We start from the raw sequence: 19653 nt of genomic DNA on the forward strand, positions 1-19653 counted from the left end.
GTGTGCAGGTGGGTACAGTGCCCAGGTTTTGTGGGTCAGTGGACAGAAAAGGAACACTGACTTAGTATTCCAGACACTTTTAGGATGGCAGAAAAAGTGTCAGCTCTTTGGGCAAATAAAATAGCATGGCAAAACTGGGCAGGTGGGTACAGTGCCCGGGTTCTGTGGGTACCAGGACAGGAAAGGAACACTAACTTAGTATTTCAGACACTTTTAGGATGGCAGAAAAAGTGTCAGCTCTTTGGGCAAATAAAAGTGCGTGGCAAAACTGGGCAGGTGGGTACAGTGCCCGGGTTCTGTGGGTCAGTGGACAGGAAAGGAACACTAACTTAGTATTCCAGACACTTTTTGGATAGCAGAAAAAGTGTCAGCTCTTTGGGCAAATAAAATAGTGTGGCAAAACTGGGCAAGTGGGTACAGTGCCCGGGTTCTGTTGGTACCGGGACAGGAAAGAAACACTAACTTAGTATTCCAGGCACTTTTAGGATGGCAGAAAAAGTGCCAGCTCTTTGGGCAAATAAAAGTGCGTGGCAAAACTGGGCAGGTGGGTACAGTGCCTGGGTTCTGTGGGTCAGTGGACAGGAAAGAAACACTAACTTAGTATTCCAGACACTTTTAGGATGGCAGAAAAAGTGTCAGCTCTTTGGGCAAATAAAATTGCATGGCAAAACTGGGCAGGTGGGTACAGTGTCAGGTTTCTGTGGGTCAGTGGACAGGAAAGGAACACTAACTTAGTATTCCAGACACTTTTAGGATGGCAGAAAAAGTGTCAGCTCTTTGAGCAAATAAAGTTGCGATGCAAAAGTGTGCAGGTGGGTACAGTGCCCGGGTTCTGTGGGTCAGTGGACAGGAAAGGAACACTAACTTAGTATTCCAGACACTTTTAGGATGGCAGAAAAAGTGTCCGCTCTTTGGGTAAATAAAATAGCGTGGCAAAACTGGGTAGGTGAGTACAGTGCCCGGGTTCTGTGGGTCAGTGGACAGGAAAGGAACACTAACTTACTATTCTAGACACTTTTAGGATGGCAGAAAAAGTGTCAGCTCTTTGGGCAAATAAAATAGCTGTTAGGTCCGGGTGATGGTGGATCCTCTGGGCCGTGTACCGGACTCCCCCAGTGAGGCAACCTGGAGCTTACCCCTATACAGGGACTGTCCAGTCACCCCACCAGAGGGCCTAGGTACAGGGTAGCCGGAGTACTAGCGGAACCGGGGTAGCGTCCCATAGGGAACGGGTAAAACGGAGTCTTTGGAGCCACAGAGTCCTCGGAGATAATTACGGAAGTCCAGTACGGGTGACGGTTAGGAAGCTCAGGCGGGATCCGGGTTAGCTGGGTGTGATGGAAGGCAGCTGGGTGAAGTCGGAGATACCAGACAGGCACAGGCTGCCGAAACGGTGGTTGGATTCCCCGCCGACGGACACCGGAGGACCTCTTGGCAAGACTGGATTCAGGGACCGGTTACGGAGGCAGAGCAGGCTCTACGGAAGAGACAAAGTTTTTAGTATGAGTAAGACACAAGGGGACCTGGACTTCTAGCTTGCAGAACTCGACGAACAGGCGACGCCCTCCAGGCAGGGAGCTCCTAATATACCTGACCCTGACTGATGCAATATTCTGTTAGGGAGTGCAGGGCCTTTAAGAGGAGGTCAGTGACCGCGCGCGCGCCCTAATGCACATGCGTGACGCCCGGGTGCCGGAGGTCAGAGCAGGGAGCGGTGCCGAGGAGGACGTGTGGCTGGAGGCAGGGGACCCGGGCACCGGAGCGGTGAGTGAGAAACGACGTTGGGACCCGGGGAGCGTGACAATAGCGTGCAAAAGTGTGCAGGTGGGTACAGTGCCCGGGTTCTGTGGGTCAGTGGACAGGAAAGGAACACTAACTTAGTATTCCAGACACTTTTAGGATGGCAGAAAAAGTGTCCGCTCTTTGGGTAAATAAAATAGCGTGGCAAAACTGGGTAGGTGAGTACAGTGCCCGGGTTCTGTGGGTCAGTGGACAGGAAAGGAACACTAACTTACTATTCTAGACACTTTTAGGATGGCAGAAAAAGTGTCAGCTCTTTGGGCAAATAAAATAGCTGTTAGGTCCGGGTGATGGTGGATCCTCTGGGCCGTGTACCGGACTCCCCCAGTGAGGCAACCTGGAGCTTACCCCTATACAGGGACTGTCCAGTCACCCCACCAGAGGGCCTAGGTACAGGGTAGCCGGAGTACTAGCGGAACCGGGGTAGCGTCCCATAGGGAACGGGTAAAACGGAGTCTTTGGAGCCACAGAGTCCTCGGAGATAATTACGGAAGTCCAGTACGGGTGACGGTTAGGAAGCTCAGGCGGGATCCGGGTTAGCTGGGTGTGATGGAAGGCAGCTGGGTGAAGTCGGAGATACCAGACAGGCACAGGCTGCCGAAACGGTGGTTGGATTCCCCGCCGACGGACACCGGAGGACCTCTTGGCAAGACTGGATTCAGGGACCGGTTACGGAGGCAGAGCAGGCTCTACGGAAGAGACAAAGTTTTTAGTATGAGTAAGACACAAGGGGACCTGGACTTCTAGCTTGCAGAACTCGACGAACAGGCGACGCCCTCCAGGCAGGGAGCTCCTAATATACCTGACCCTGACTGATGCAATATTCTGTTAGGGAGTGCAGGGCCTTTAAGAGGAGGTCAGTGACCGCGCGCGCGCCCTAATGCACATGCGTGACGCCCGGGTGCCGGAGGTCAGAGCAGGGAGCGGTGCCGAGGAGGACGTGTGGCTGGAGGCAGGGGACCCGGGCACCGGAGCGGTGAGTGAGAAACGACGTTGGGACCCGGGGAGCGTGACAATAGCGTGCAAAAGTGTGCAGGTGGGTACAGTGCCCGGGTTCTGTGGGTCAGTGGACAGGAAAGGAACACTAACTTAGTATTCCAGACACTTTTAGGATGGCAGAAAAAGTGTCAGCTCTTTGGGAAAATAAAATAGCGTGGCAAAACTGGGCAGGTGGGTACAGTGCCCGAGTTCTGTGGGTACCAGGACAGCAAAGGAACACTAACTTAGTATTCCAGACACTTTTAGGATGGCAGAAAAAGTGTCAGCTCTTTGGGCAAATAAAATTGCGTGGCAAAAGTGTGCAGGAGGGTACAGTGCCCGGGTTCTGTGGGTCAGTGGACAGGAAAGGAACACTAACTTAGTATTTGAGACACTTTTAGGATGGCAGAAAAAGTGTAAACTCTTTGGGCAAATAAAATAGCGTGGCAAAACTGGGTAGGTGGGTACAGTGCCCGGGTTCTGTGAGTACCAGGACAGGAAAGGAACACTAACTTAGTATTCCAGACACTTTTAGGATAGCAGAAAAAGTGTCAGCTCTTTGGGCAAATAAAATTGCGTGGCAAAACTGGGCAGGTGGGTACAGTGCCCGGTTTCTGTAGGTCAGTGGACAGGAAAGGAACACTAACTTAGTATTCCAGACACTTTTAGGATGGCAGAAAAAGTGTCAGCTTTTTGAGCAAATAAAGTTGCGATGCAAAAGTGTGCAGGTGGGTACAGTGCCCGGGTTTTGTGGGTCAGTGGACAGAAAAGGAACACTAACTTAGTATTCCAGACACTTTTAGGATGGCAGAAAAAGTGTCAGCTCTTTGGGCAAATAAAATAGCGTGGCAAAACTGGGCAGGTGGGTACAGTGCCCGGGTTCTGTGGGTACCAGGACAGGAAAGGAACACTAACTTAGTATTCCAGGCACTTTTAGGATGGCAGAAAAAGTGTCAGCTCTTTGGGCAAATAAAATAGCGTGGCAAAACTGGGCAGGTGGGTACAGTCCGCGGGTCTGTGGGTACCAGGACAGTAAAGGACAACTAAGTTTGTATTCCAGACACTTTTAGGATGGCAGAAAAAGTGTCAGCTCTTTGGGCAAATAAAATAGCATGGCAAAAGTGTGCAGGTGGGTACAGTGCCCAAGTTCTGTTGGTCAGTGGACAGGAAATGAACACTAACTTTGTATTCCAGACACTTTTAGGATGGCAGAAAAAATGTCAGCTCTTTGGGCAAATAAAATAGCATGGCAAAACTGGGCAGGTGGGTACAGTGCCCGGGTTCTGTGGGTACCAGGACAGGAAAGGAAGCCTCACTTTCTATCTCTCCTAATGATGAAATGTAGCAAGGAATTCCCTGAGCTGAGGTACACAGACGCTGTTATCTAAAGCTGTACACAGCGTTTGTACGGACCTGCCTAGTAGCTATGGCTATGAACGCCTGGAAATCAGCCCTGAAAAGGCCTGAAATAACTAGCAGTTCCTAATCCCTACAGTGCTGTGTAGCTTGCACTATGTTTATAGTGCAAACAGCAGGATCGGCGGCAGCAGCATGAGCGGTGACTGTCACCCACACGCAGAAGGCAGATAATGGCGGTGACAGGGAAAATGGCCATATTTTATAAGGCAAGGACATGTGACATTCACAGCCTATGACACTTGCCCTTGCTTGTCTGGCAAAAATCCACTTAGCTGTATTTGTGTCTGTGATTGGCTGACATCCTGGCCCGCCCCACTGCACACGCGCTTAGGAAAAAAAACAAAAACAAAATGCGTTTCCCCCGCACACTATACGCTGAAATTTTATAATAGCGTGAATCACAGTGACTCACACTATTACAGTGAAAAGCCAGATAGTAACTAGCTAGGCTTTTTGCTGATCGAACCGTTATTGAACGTAATTTGAGGTATCAAGCTTTTAGCAAAAAGCTTGCGTTCGATCTCGAGCACCCCCCAAAATCACTCGAACATGAAATTGGCGAACCTCGAACATCGCTCAACTCTACTCTCCACACTTAGATGTGGATGAGGAAGCAGCCAGCTGGACGACACGAGGCACGGCCAAAAATGGCAGCTGACGCCTGGGCGCAACTGGAACCGCAGCAGGCTGCTTGCGTCTACAGTGGCACCAATTTGTAACACCAACTACCAGACAAAATAAGATGTCTACTTCTTCCCGTGGATAATCTGATATGATCCCTTTTTTCAGGGACACGACCATCACTACCAAATGTAAATGAGGCACCAAAAGAGCAGGTGCTTCAACGGATCTCAAGTGCTCCATCAAGTGGCCTCTCCTCCACCTCAACTTCAATATCCCAAATACTCCATTCCTCTGCAGTGTCAACCCAATTGCACTTGCTTCCTAACAGCTCTCAAGTTTCCACCAGCCCTGCTGAGTATGGGGTAACAGAGATGGTTGAGTCTGCAGAGCTGTTCAGTCACACTATAGCCTGGGAATCAGAGGTCTGCTCCAAACCTGCAGTGAGTCCAGACACGGAAATGATGTGCACTGATGCCCAGAAGCTTTGTGAGTCGGATCCAGGCCCCGATTAAGAAGGTGCTGATAATGTACACCCTCATTCCCATTCTGTAAATCCTCCTTGTGGAGACAATAGGGAACATGCTGATAAGACTCAGATACCTGATTGGAATGACAACTTTACTATTCGGTCAGAGCAGGAAGAGGTTGGCTCGGAGGAGTCAGGACAAGAGGAGTGAAAACACACAGGGTAATGATGAGGTTGGAGACCCCACTTACTGTCAAACCAAAGTCTCCCAGTCGATGAGGTGAGCAGAGAAGGTGGAGGAGGATGCTAATGACGATGAGGTTATGTTGCGTCTTCCTGGACAGAGACAAAGTACTGGAAGCACGTCAACAACTGAATCCTCAGCCACAACTCTGCCTCTGAGCAGAAGTCGTTATGGCTCTGCAGGTTGCACGGGCTGTAAGCTCTGCCTAGCCTGGTTTTTTTTACATTACAAAAGATCACCCAAGCCATGTCATCTGTAAGATTTGTCACCAATCTCTAAGGAAGCCAAAAACTGACTACTTTGAGTACTTCATCCATGAACTGTCACATGGATATGAAGTGATAGTGTGAGGGTGTATTGATGAGCTTTATCCACTGTGAATGCAACATGCTTATTTGCCATTCATTGTATGCATTGTTGCAGACTACCCACAAGGGGCTGCTGTTTTTTTGCATCTGCCTTTGACTGTTTGGTCACTATAGCAATAGCAAAACGGTCTTCTGCTGTGGACTTGGAAAGTGGAGGAGGTGCTGTCTGTGAAGTAAAGGAAGGAAAAGATAAAGGTTTGCGTTACCTCAAGGAGCCACCGCGGAAACAGTTTGGTGAATTGTGAGGCGACTCGTGTTGGAGTTTGGTGAGGACCGTAACGCCTGTGAGCAGCATCCTGCGCCGGAGACCGACATTCTTCCGTTGCTGTCTATACTGTTTACCGGGAGAGGATTGTAAACTCTGTATTGATGGCAACTGGACACCACAGTACCCTGGTACGGTATGCTGGGACCAGACAGTAATGCGTGCACGCAACAATTTGTTTTCTTAGCAAAACACATATCTGTTCTGCTTAGGCCGACTATATAGACAATAAGACTTGATGCCTCTGCTCTGTCAATTTGTCAGTTACATTTAAAATCATAGAGGGACAGCGACACATGTTTGCATAGACTGTTGCTTTACAAAATTTCCAGGACTGTGTTGCTGAGCTGTGTGGTTTGCGTTCACACTGTTATCATCTGCCTTATCTGTGAGGCTTCAGCTAACAAGGGTATTCATGGGGGGTAATGGGTTTTGTCTATGTTTAGGTAGATAAGTTGTAAGCTCTTGTGATGCGACACTGGTAAGTCGTGTACGCACAAACACACACACACAATGACTCCTGCCACGCAGAGGAATTACCAGGTAGTAGGCAACTGTTTAGACAGTCCATTGGTTAGGGAAATGTTGGTGAGCAGGGGGTATAAATCGCCATTACGAGTGTCGCAGCATAGGGGTGTAGGCTTTTGGAATTGTGAATAGATTGTTCTATTCCTTCAGTTTTATGCATGGTTCTTATGTTTTTGGAAAGTTAAACAATCATTTATCAACCCAACAACCTAGAGTCCTTTTCCTAGTGTGTGGTTTTGCTGTATACTGGGGAACCCACCCTGTACACAACTTTAAATGAAGCATAAGTCGCAATGGGAAGTTCACTGTTCTACAATGAGGCGTAGCGGGGCTCTGCAAGCACCGTCTGCCCCATCAATGGCATCTGTGTGCTCTTCATCCTCTGTGACGGTGGGGACACCAGTCACAGATGCTTTTTGACGCTGACCTTCCACCCCTTTACCCGCAACAGGCAGTGTGATTGGCAGGTCGTCAGTTGTTTTTGAAGTGGAAACAGCTGATGGTGTTGAGCTCTCTCAGACATTGAGAGAACCACCTTTGGATGAAGGCAAAATTATATCTACGCCTGCACCTTCGTCACAGATTGCCTAGACTACCTGCAGTAAAAAATTGCGTAGCAGAAATGGAGAGGAGTGTAGAATGCACATGTGGTGTACCTTGCTTGACAGGAGAGGAACCCTAAGGTAGTATCCCAGACAATTTCACTATGCCCCTAAAAGTGTCAGCACTTTTGGAAATTAAAATTGCATAGCAGAAATGGAGAGGAGTGTAGAATGCACATGTGGTGTACCTTGCTTGACAGGAGAGGAACCCTAAGTTAGTATCCCAAACAATTTTAGTATGCCACTAAAAGTGTCAGCAATTTTGGAAATTAAAATTGCGTAGCAAAAATGGGCAGGTGTGTAGAATGCAGAGGTGCTGTAGCTGGCTGGACAGCAAAGGAACACTAAGTTAGTATTCCAGACAATTTTAGTATGCCACTAAAAGTGTCAGCACTGTTTGCAATTAAAATTGCGTAGCAAAAATGGGCAGGTGTGTAGAATGCACAGGTGCTGTAGCTAGCTGGACAGCAAAGGAAGCCTCACTTTCTATCCCTGCCAATGAAACAATGCCCCAAGGAATTGCCTGAGCTGATGTAGCCAGACGCTGTGATATAATCCCTTGCACAGCGCTGGCACAGACCTGTCTAGCAACTATGGCTATGAACGGCTGTAATGCAGAAATTACAAGTAATTCCTAATCCCTAAAGTGCTATGTACATTGCACTGTATGTCTATAGGGCACACAGCAGCAGCAGCGGGAGCAGTGACAGTCACCCACTTGCAGCAGACAGATAATGGCGGCGATGGGGAAAATGGCCGTGTCTTACAAGGCAAGGACATGTGACATGCACAGCCTATGACACATGCCCTTGCTTGTCTGGCAAAAATCCACTTTGCTGTGTGTGTGTTTGTCTCTGTGATTTGCTGACAACCTGGCCCGCCCCACTGTACGCGCGGTTAAGAAAAAAAAAAATGGCGATCGCCATGTTTTCAGCACTCAGCAGCACTGATCTAAACCCCGTCCCCCCCGCACACTATACGCTGAATTTTGGTAATATCATGATTCACAGTGACTGACAGTATTACAGTGAAAAGCCAGCTAGCAACTAGCTACGCTTTTTGGTGATCGAACCGTTTTCGAACGTAACTTGAACTGACGAACTTTTAGCAAATCGTTCGAGTTCGTCAAACAACTCGAACACCCCCCAAAATCATTCGAACATGAAATCATGAAATTGGCGAACCGTTCGACTCGAACTTCGCTCATCTCTAGTAAACACTCAGATTAGGAGGGGGGAGCTGTGACATCACACACAGGAGAGCAGACTCCGCCCACTTTACTGCACCTGTAATGTGAGCTAATTCTACAGTGGGATTTCTGTAGGATTTCAGCAGCTGCTTCCCCTAGTGTTTAAGAGTGGAAAATATAAAACTTTTTAATTTTTTTTTTATAATTTGCTCAATTAAAAACAAATAATAATATTTAAACAAAACATTAAAACATTAATACTTTACATTTTTTCAGTTATTGAAATTTTTTTTTGGGCACGACACCTTCCCTTTAAGTGACATGCTACTTCTTTTTGCTGCAGAAATTCTGCAGCAAAACTTAGAGAGAAAAAAACGCACTGTGAGCACAGCATTTTGATTTTCTCATAGATTTTGCTGGAGAAGGACTGCAGGAAGGTTATGAACAAATTCTGCAGCTTTTCTACAGCAAAATCCGCGGCATAATAGGGGATTTCCCAGATAGATGGCGACAGAGGTGGATTAATTTTAGTAATCTTTTCCATGTGAAGATGCTGGATAACATTTTTATTCACTTTGAATATTGTTTGGCTCATAGACTCGGTGAGTTACTGAGGACAAGGAATGTCCGTGTGTAAGAAAAACTGTGACTGACTGTAAATCACAGATTCCATTATTAACTACAATAAATTAGATGCTACAACAAATCCTGTGATATATACAGGACAGTGGCGTACCGTCAATAGAGACAGACCACGCCACTACTATGGGGCCCGTGAGCTGGAGGCAGGAGGGAGGGGCCTGGCCGCTGACAGCCATGGCCCCTCCCCTTTCATCCCTCAGCTCACCGGGCCCAGGGGGCGGGCCGCCATCAGGGCAATTAGGGGGCCCGAGTCGCTCATAGAGAGCTGCCCTCTGTCTTACTCTACACTGATTTATGTGATCGGTGCAGGACAGGAAATGTACTATGAAGGCTGCGGTGAAGGACCTGTCAGGTCATCTAACTTATCATGTTCCTGATCACATGACCAGTGAACATGCAGGTCATGTTGTTCAGCTGCTGCAGCCTCCCTACAGGTCCCCGTGGTTTCTCTCCTGCTCTGCACCGATCAGGAACTGCAAGATGGGGTAATGTATAGTGTGTTTAAGTAAATGTGCCTTGTTGTAGGGCTGTGTGTGTATAACTGTGCATGTAGTCTGCCTGTCTGGATGTCTCTGTCTGTCTCTTTCCCTGCCAGTCTGTCTCTTTTCCTGCCAGAATGTCTCTTTCCCTGCCAGTCTGTCTCTTTCCCTGCCAGTCTGTCTCTTTTCCTGACTCTCTCTCATTCCCTATCTGTCCCTCTCATTCCCTGTCTGTCTCTTTCCGTCTCTCTCATTCCTTGTCTGTCTGTCTCTTTCCCTGCCAGTCTCTCTTTTTCTGCCAGTCTTTCTTTCCCTTTCAGTCTGTCTCTTTCCCTGCCAGTCTCTCTTTCCCTGTCAGTCTCTCTTTCTCTGTCAGTCTTTCTTTCTCTGTCAGTCTGTCTCTTTCCCCGTCTGTCTTTCTCTCTTTCATTGTCTGTCTGTTTCTCTCTCTCTTTCCTTGTCTGCCTGTCTCTTTCCCTGTCTCTCTCATTACGTCTGTCTGTCTCTATCAGTCTCTCCACCGATATCATATTACCTCACACATAAGCTTCTTACACTAAGAATGTCTTTTGTTGCCTATAATAACCAATCACAGCTCCTATTAGTGACCTCACCTCCCAGCTCCATTGACTGTAATGTAAGGATTTTTTTTGGTGAATAACTATAAAGCGCGGGGTTAAATTTTCCCCTTAAAAAAATAGTCTATGACGTTCCCTGAGTCACATGAGGTGTCTGTGCAAAATATCGAGATTGTAAATGAGACAGTGTGGATTCCTATAGCGGACACACATACAGTACATATATATATATATATATATATATATATATATACACACACACAGTCATATGAAAAAGTTTGGGTACCCCTATTAATATTAATGTTAACTTTTTTTCTTTATAACAATTTGGGGTTTTGCAACAGCTATTTCAGTTTCATCTAATAACTGATGAACTCAGTAATATTTCTGGATTGAGATGTGGTTTATTGTACTAACAGAAAATGTACAATCCGCATTTAAACAAAATTTGACCAGTGCAAAAGTATGGGCACCTCAACATAAAAGTAACATTAATATTTTGTAGATCTCCTTTTGCAAAAATAAAAGCCTCTAGTCGCTTCCTGTAGCTTTTAATGAGTTCCTGGATCCTGGATGAAGGTATATTTGACCATTCCTGTTTACAAAACAATTCCAGTTCAGTTAAGTTTGATGGTCGCCGAGCATGGACAGCACGCTTCAAATTATCCCACAGATTTTCAATGATATTAAGGTCTGGGGACTGGGATGGCCATTTCAGAACATTGTAATTGTTCCTCTGCATGAATGCCTGAGTAGATTTGGAGCGGTGTTTTGGATCATTGTCTTGCTGAAATATCCATCCCCTGCGTAACTTCAACTTCATCACTGATTCTTGCACATTATTGTCAAGAATCTGCTGATACTAAGTTGAATCCATGCGACCCTCAACTTTAACAAGATTCTCGGTGCCGGCATTGGCCACACAGCCCCAAAGCATGATGGAACCTCCACCAAATTTTACGGTGGGTAGCAAGTGCTTTTCTTGGAATGCTGTGTTTTTTTTGCCTCCATGCATAACGCCTTTTTGTATGACCAAACAACTCAATCTTTGTTTCATCAGTCCACAGGACCTTCTTCCAAAATGTAACTGGCTTGTCCAAATGTGCTTTTGCATACCTCAGGCGACTCTGTTTGAGGTGTGCTTGCAGAAACGGCTTCTTGCGCATCACTCTCCCATACAGCTTCTCCTTGTGCAAAGTGCGCTGTATTGTTGACCGATGCACATTGACACCATCTGCAGCAAGATGATGCTGCAGGTCTTTGGAGGTGGTCTGTGGATTGTACTTGACTGTTCTCACCATTCTTCTTCTCTGCCTTTCCGATATTTTTCTTGGCCTGCCACTTCTGGGCTTAACATGAACTGTACCTGTGTTCTTCCATTTCCTTACTATGTTCCTCACAGTGGAAACTGACAGTTTAAATCTCTGAGACAACTTTTTGTATCCTTCCCCTGAACAACTATGTTGAATAATCTTTGTTTTCAGATCATTTGAGAGTTGTTTTGAGGAGCCCATGATGCCACTCTTCATAGGAGATTCAAATAGGAGAACTACTTGCAAGTGGCCACCTTAAATACCTTTTCTCATGATTGGATACACCTGCCTATGAAGTTCAAAGCTCAATGAGGTTACAAAACCAATTTAGTGCTTTAGTAAGTCAGTAAAAAGTAGTTAGGAGTGTTCAAATCAAGAAATTGATAAGGGTTCCCATACTTTTGCACTGGTCAAATTTTGTTTAAATGCGGATTGCACATTTTCTGTTAGTACAATAAACCTCATTTCAATCTAGAAATATTACTGAGTCCATCAGTTATTAGATATATGAAACTGAAATAGCTGTTGCAAAAACCCAAATTGTTAAAAAGAAAAAAGGTTAACATTAATAGGGGTGCCCAAACTTTTTCATATGACTGTATATCTATATATATAATTGCCTTATTCTGTCTGTCTGTCTGTCTGTCTTGCTCCAAAATTGTGTCCTTACGGTGACACAAAGCTGATTGGCCGCTGGGCTCGCCATGGCCCCGCCCCCCCGCACGGATTGGCCGCTCGCCCAGGCAACTCGCCCACGCCCCGCCCCCTCACGCAATGCCCGCTCGCTCTGGCCCCGCCCCCCCGCACGCATTCCCCGTACCGACCGACACGGAGCCACGACTCCCAGGTGAGTACTGTACCCCCGGGAGCCCACATCAGCGTACGCCGCCAACCCAGCCGACACATACCCTCGCATTGCTGGGGTTGCCGCCGTATGCTGGTGTGGGCTCCCGTGCGAGCGGGGGATGGGATACGCTGGTAACCATGGTAGCATAGTTACCAGCGCATCAAGGTCCTGCAGCGGCGGAACATACACACATGCACGCACACACACACACATCAGATCACAATCACTCTCACACACACCTCACACACACATCACATCGCATCCACACACTCACAACATCCTGGGATATCGCTTGCTTCTTGGCGGCGATACTGTGCAGTGAACTTCCAGGACCTGCCGGAGGATCACATGGCCAGAAGCATGTGGTATCTCCAGATGTTGTGAGTGTGAGCGCGTATGTGCAATATCGTCAATGTGTGTGCGCGTGAGTGTATGCGATCGGGTGTGTGTGAGTGTATGCGATCGGGTGTGTGTGAGTGTATGCGATCGGGTGTGTGTATGCGATTGGGTGTGTGTGTATGCGATCGGATCTGTGTCGGCAGAGGAGCACGGCGTGCTGAAGGAGGCTGGGAGGAGAGAGGCTGATCCTGGGGAAGGCTGGGAGGGGGAGGCTGAGAGAAGAGAGGCTGATGCTGGGGGAGGCTGAGGCTGGGGTAGGCTGGGAGGAGAGAGGCTGATGCTAGGGACAGAAAAGGTTGATGCTGGGAGGAGAGAGGCTGACGCTGGGAGGAGAGAGGCTGATGCTGGGAGGAAAGAGGCTGATGCTGGGGACAGAAAAGGTTGATGCTGGGAGGAGAGAGGCTGACGCTGGGAGGAGAGAGGCTGATGCTGGGAGGAAAGAGGCTGATGCTGGGGGCAGACAGGCTGATGCTGGGAGGAGAGAGGCTGATGCTGGGAGGAGAGAGGCTGATGCTGCGGGCAGAGAGGCTGATGCTGCGGGCAGAGAGGCTGATGCTGCGGGCAGAGAGGCTGATGCTGCGGGCAGAGAGGCTGATGCTGGTGCAGCATGGGGGATGGAGCACGATGGGGAGTGCGCAGCATGGGGGATGGAGCACGTTTGGGAGTGCGCAGCATGGCGGATGGACCACGTTTGGGAGTGCGCAGCATGGGGGATGGAGCACATTTGGGAGTGCGCAGCATGGCGGATGGACCACGTTTGGGAGTGCGCAGCATGGCGGATGGAGCACGTTTGGGAGTGCGCAGCATGGCGGATGGAGCACGTTTGGGAGTGCGCAGCATGGCGGATGGAGCACGTTCGGGAGTGCGCAGCATGGCGGATGGAGCACGTTTGGGAGTGCGCAGCATGGCGGATGGACCACGTTTGGGAGTGCGCAGCATGGCGGATGGAGCACGTTTGGGAGTGCGCAGCATGGAGGATGGAGCACGTTTGGGAGTGCGCAGCATGGCGGATGGAGCACGTTTGGGAGTGCGCAGCATGGCGGATGGAGCACGTTTGGGAGTGCGCAGCATGGCGGATGGAGCACGTTTGGGAGTGCGCAGCATGGCGGATGGAGCACGTTTGGGAGTGCGCAGCATGGGGGATGGTGCACGATGGGGAGTACGCAGCATGGCGGATGGAGCACGTTTGGGAGTGCACAGTATGGCGGATGGAGCACGTTTGGGAGTGCGCAGCATGGCGGATGGAGCACGTTTGGGAGTGTGCAGCATGGCGGATGGAGCACGTTTGGGAGTGTGCAGCATGGCGGATGGACCACGTTTGGGAGTGTGCAGCATGGCGGATGGAGCACGTTTGGGAGTGCGCAGCATGGCGGATGGAGCACGATGGGGAGTGCGCAGCATGGGGGATGGAGCACGTTTGGGAGTTCACAGCATGGCGGATGGAGCACGTTTGGGAGTGCGCAGCATGGCGGATGGAGCACGTTTGGGAGTGCGCAGCATGGCGGCTGGAGCATGATGGGGGGTGCGCAGCATGGCGGATGGAGCACGTTTGGGAGTGCGCAGCATGGCGGATGGAGCACGTTTGGGAGTGCGCAGCATGGCGGATGGAGCATGATGGGGAGTGCACAGCATGGCGGATGGAGCACGTTTGGGAGTGCGCAGCATGGCGGATGGAGCACGTTTGGGAGTACACAGCATGGGGGATGCAGCACGATGGGGAGTGCACAGTATGGCGGATGGAGCACGTTTGGGAGTGCGCAGCATGGCGGATGGACCACGTTTGGGAGTGTGCAGCATGGCGGATGGAGCACGTTTGGGAGTGCGCAGCATGGCGGATGGAGCACGATGGGGAGTGCGCAGCATGGGGGATGGAGCACGATGGGGGGTGCGCAGCATGGGGGATGGAGCACGATGGGAGGTGCACACCTCCCCCCAACACACACACACACACACGCGCACTGCACAACACACACACACACTGGGAACCACAAACACCGCCCTACACAGACACCCACACACAGACAACGCTGCACACACACAACACCCAACACACAAACACCGCGGCATACATAAATATACGCACATACCGCACAACACACACATTGCACAAAACATACCTCACCCCAAAACACACCACACACACACAAACCGCGCAACACACACACACAACGCTACAGACACACAGCGCTCCACAAACAACGCAACACACATACACCGCTCTCACCCCCCGCCACACCCAGACAACACCCAGAACATGTACAGCGCCCTACACAAACACTTGGTAAGTACACACAACAACATCTATATATATATATATATATATATATATATATAACAAAAATCATACATGAACTATACAATACGTAAATTCTAGAATACCCGATGCGTAGAATCGGGCCACCTTCTAGTATATATATATATATACTAGAAGGTGGCCCGATTCTACGCATCGGGTATTCTAGAATTTACGTATTGTGTAGTTAATGTATGATTTTTGTTATATATATATATATATAGATGTTGTTGTCTGTAGTTAGCAAGTGTTTGTGTAGGGGCTGTACATGTTCTGTGTGTTGTCTGGGTGTGGCGGGGGGTGAGAGCGGTGTTGTTTGTGTGTTGCGTTGTTTGTAGAGCGCTGTGTGTCTGTATCATTGTGTATGTGTGTTGTGCGGTTTGTGTGGGTGTGGGGTGTGTGTTTTGGGGGGAGGTATGTTTTGTGCAATGTGTGTGTTGTGCGGCATGTGCGTATATTTGTGTGTGCCGCGGTGTGTGTGTTGGGTGTTGTGTGTGTGCGGCGTTGTGTGTGTGGGTGTCTGTGTAGGGCAGTGTTTGTGGTTCCCAGTGTGTGTGTGGTGTGTTGTGCAGTGCGTGTGTGGCAGTGTGTGTGTGTTTTGGGGGGAGATGTGCACCCCCCATCGTGCTCCATCCCCCATGCTGCGCACCCCCATCATGCTCCATCCCCCATGCTGCGCACCCCCCATCGTGCTCCATCCCCACTCCCCATTGTGCTCTATCCCCCATGCTGCGCATTCCCCATCGTGCTCCATCCCCCATGCTGCGCATTCCCCATCGTGCTCCATCCCCCATGCTGCGCATTCCCCATCGTGCTCCATCCCCCATGCTGCGCACCCCCATCGTGCTCTATCCCCCATGCTGCGCACTCCCCATCGTGCTCCATCCCCATGCTGCGCACTCCCCATCGTGCTCCATCCCCCATGCTGCTCACCCCCCATCGTGCTCCATCCCCCATGCTGCGCATTAACCATCGTGCTCCATCCCCCATGCTGCGCACCCCCATCGTGCTCTATCCCCCATGCTGCGCACTCCCCATCGTGCTCCATCCCCATGCTGCGCACTCCCCATCGTGCTCCATCCCCCATGCTGCTCACCCCCCATCGTGCTCCATCCCCCATGCTGCGCATTAACCATCGTGCTCCATCCCCATGCTGCGCACTCCCCATCGTGCTCCATCCCCCATGCTGCGCACCCCCCATCGTGCTCCATCCCCCATGCTGCGCACTCCCCATCGTGCTCCATCCCCATGCTGCGCACTCCCCATCGTGCTCCATCCCCCATGCTGCGCACTCCCCATCGTGCTCCATCCCCCATGCTGCGCACTCCCCATCAAGCTCCATCCCCCATGCTGCGCACCCCCCATCGTGCTCCACCCCCCATGCTGCGCACTCCCCATCGTGCTCCATCCCCCATGCTGCTCACCCCCCATCGTGCTCCATCCCCTATGGTGCGCACTCCCAAACGTGCTCCATCTCCCATGCTGCGCACTCCCCATCGTGCTCCATCCCCCATGCTGCGCACCCCCCATCGTGCTCCATCCCCCATGCTGCGCACTCCCCATTGTGCTCCATCCCCTATGCTGCGCACTCCCAAACGTGCTCCATCTCCCATGCTGCGCACTCCCAAACGTGCTCCATCCCCCATGCTGCGCACCCCCCATCGTGCTCCATCCCCCATGCTGCGCACCCCCCATCGTGCTCCATCCCCCATGCTGCGCACCCCCCATCGTGCTCCATCCCCCATGCTGCGCACCCCCCATCGTGCTCCATCCCCACTCCCCATTGTGCTCCATCCCACATGCTGCGCATTCCCCATCGTGCTCCATCCCCCATGCTGTGCATTCCCCATCGTGCTCCATCCCCCATGCTGCGCATTCCCCATCGTGCTCCATCCCCCATGCTGCGCACCCCCATCGTGCTCTATCCCCCATGCTGCGCACTCCCCATCGTGCTCCATCCCCATGCTGCGCACTCCCCATCGTGCTCCATCCCCCATGCTGCTCACCCCCCATCGTGCTCCATCCCCCATGCTGCGCATTCCCCATCGTGCTCCATCCCCATGCTGCGCACTCCCCATCGTGCTCCATCCCCCATGCTGCGCACCCCCCATCGTGCTCCATCCCCCATACTGCGCACTCCCCATCGTGCTCCATCCCCATGCTGCGCACTCCCCATCGTGCTCCATCCCCCATGCTGCGCACTCCCCATCGTGCTCCATCCCCCATGCTGCGCACTCCCCATCAAGCTCCATCCCCCATGCTGCGCACCCCCCATCGTGCTCCACCCCCCATGCTGCGCACTCCCCATCGTGCTCCATCCCCTATGCTGCGCACTCCCCATCGTGCTCCATCCCCCATGCTGCGCACTCCCCATCGTGCTCCATCCCCTATGGTGCGCACTCCCAAACGTGCTCCATCTCCCATGCTGCGCACTCCCCATCGTGCTCCATCCCCCATGCTGCGCACCCCCCATCGTGCTCCATCCCCCATGCTGCGCACTCCCCATCGTGCTCCATCCCCTATGCTGCGCACTCCCAAACGTGCTCCATCTCCCATGCTGCGCACTCCCAAACGTGCTCCATCCCCCATGCTGCGCACCCCCCATCGTGCTCCATCCCCCATGCTGTGCACCCCCCATCGTGCTCCATCCCCCATGCTGCGCACCCCCCATCGTGCTCCATCCCCCATGCTGCGCACCCCCCATCGTGCTCCATCCCCCATGCTGCGCACTCCCAAACGTGCTCCATCCCCCATGCTGCGCACTCCCCATCGTGCTCCATCCCCCATGCTGCGCACTCCCCATCGTGCATCGTGCTCCACAGTCACACATCAGACATTAAACACGCACACATCTGATCGCATACACTCACACACACCCCACTTCTCCCTGTGCCCACCGGTGGGCGGTCCCAGCAGCTGTGCTGCACGCCGTGCTCCTCTGCCGACACTCACAGATCCGATCGCATACACTCACACACTCACACACACACCCGATCGCATACACTCACACACACACATCTGATCGCATACACTCACACACACACATCCGATCGCATACACTCACACACACACAGATCCGATCGCATATACTCACACACATCCGATCGCATACACGCGCTGACACAATCACAACATCCGGAGATACAACATGCTTCCGGCCATGTGATCCTCCGGCAGGTCCTGGAAGATCACTGCACAGTATCGCCGCCGAGAAGCAAGCGATATCACGGGATGTTGTGAGTATGTGGATGCGATCGTGTGTGTGTGTGTGTGTGTGTGTGCGTGCTCCGCCCCTGGAGGACCTTGATGCGCTCACCTCGTGTGGGGGGCGGAGGCTGGGCGATTGGCCAATCCGTGCGGGGGGGCGGAGCCTGGGCGAGGAGAGCGGCCAATCCGTGCGGGGGGGGAGGAGCCGAGGCGAGCAGTCAATCCGTGCGGGGGGGCGGGGCCATGGCGAATCCGTGAAGCCAAGCGGCCAATCCGTGCGGGGGGGGCGGCGCCATGGCGAATCCGTGAAGCCGAGCGACCAATCCGTGCGGGGAGGCGGGGCCATGGCGAGCCCAGCGGCCAATCCGCTGTTTGTCACCGTAAGGACATGGCCAATCCGTGCGAGGGGGGGCGGACCCGAGGCGAGGCGAGCGGCCAATCCGTGCGGGGGGAGGAGCCGAGGCGAGGCGAGCGGCCAATCCGTGCAGGGGGGCGGGGCCATGGCGAGGCCAGCAGCCAATCCGCTGTTTTTCACCGTAAGGACATGTCCCGGGACACAATTTTGGAGCAAGACAGACAGACAGACAGAATAAGGCAATTATATATATATATATATATACATACACATACACATACACAGCTTTATATATTAGATATATGCATATGGGTGACAATTCTGTTTGGGGCTCGTCATTTTAATGTCCCAAAAAACGCTGCATCCAGCTTTTTTTGGGCTGTCAAAATGATGACTAGCGGTTAATGTTTGATTGGTGAGGACTGCTTCCAGAATTGGAGATTTTCCAGAGTGATGGTGGGACTGTGGAAGGTTTGAGGTAAGTATGCAGAGGAGGATCTCAGCTCACCCGGTAAATGATCCGTGTTCAAAGAGGCAAAGTCCGGCAATAGAAAAAGTTGTTTCCAGCATCACGTCCAAGAAGTAAGGTTAAAAAACAATTTTATTCCATAACTTACTTGTGCAGATCTAGCAGGATATGTCTAAGACTAAGAACCTCTTTTAGGTTTGAAACGCGTAAGCCATTGTTTTATACTTCGTGGATGTTCATCCAACCTAGTGTTGGTTTTAACCTTATGGAATAAAATTGTTTTTTAACCTTATTTCTTGGACGTGATGCTGGAAGCAACTTTTGTCTATTGCCGAAGGTTTGAAGGGTAGAGGCGGAGCTGTGGTGGAGTTTGAAGGGGGCCCGAAAATTTTGGCAGTATGGGGCCCTGATATTCCTGGTGGCACTGTGGCGCCCCTGACCTGTTCAGGTACCACTGAGTACTACACCCATACCGGGTCAGTACTTCCAGGTAATTCTGACGGCTGAAATAGGGTGTGTACGCACAGACACATAGCAACCAGGTCTCCCACACCTTAGAGGGGACCCTTGGGCAGACCCAAGAGGGGG

Source organism: Anomaloglossus baeobatrachus, chromosome 9, assembly GCF_048569485.1.
Source record: "Anomaloglossus baeobatrachus isolate aAnoBae1 chromosome 9, aAnoBae1.hap1, whole genome shotgun sequence".
Lineage (NCBI taxonomy): Eukaryota > Metazoa > Chordata > Amphibia > Anura > Aromobatidae > Anomaloglossus > Anomaloglossus baeobatrachus.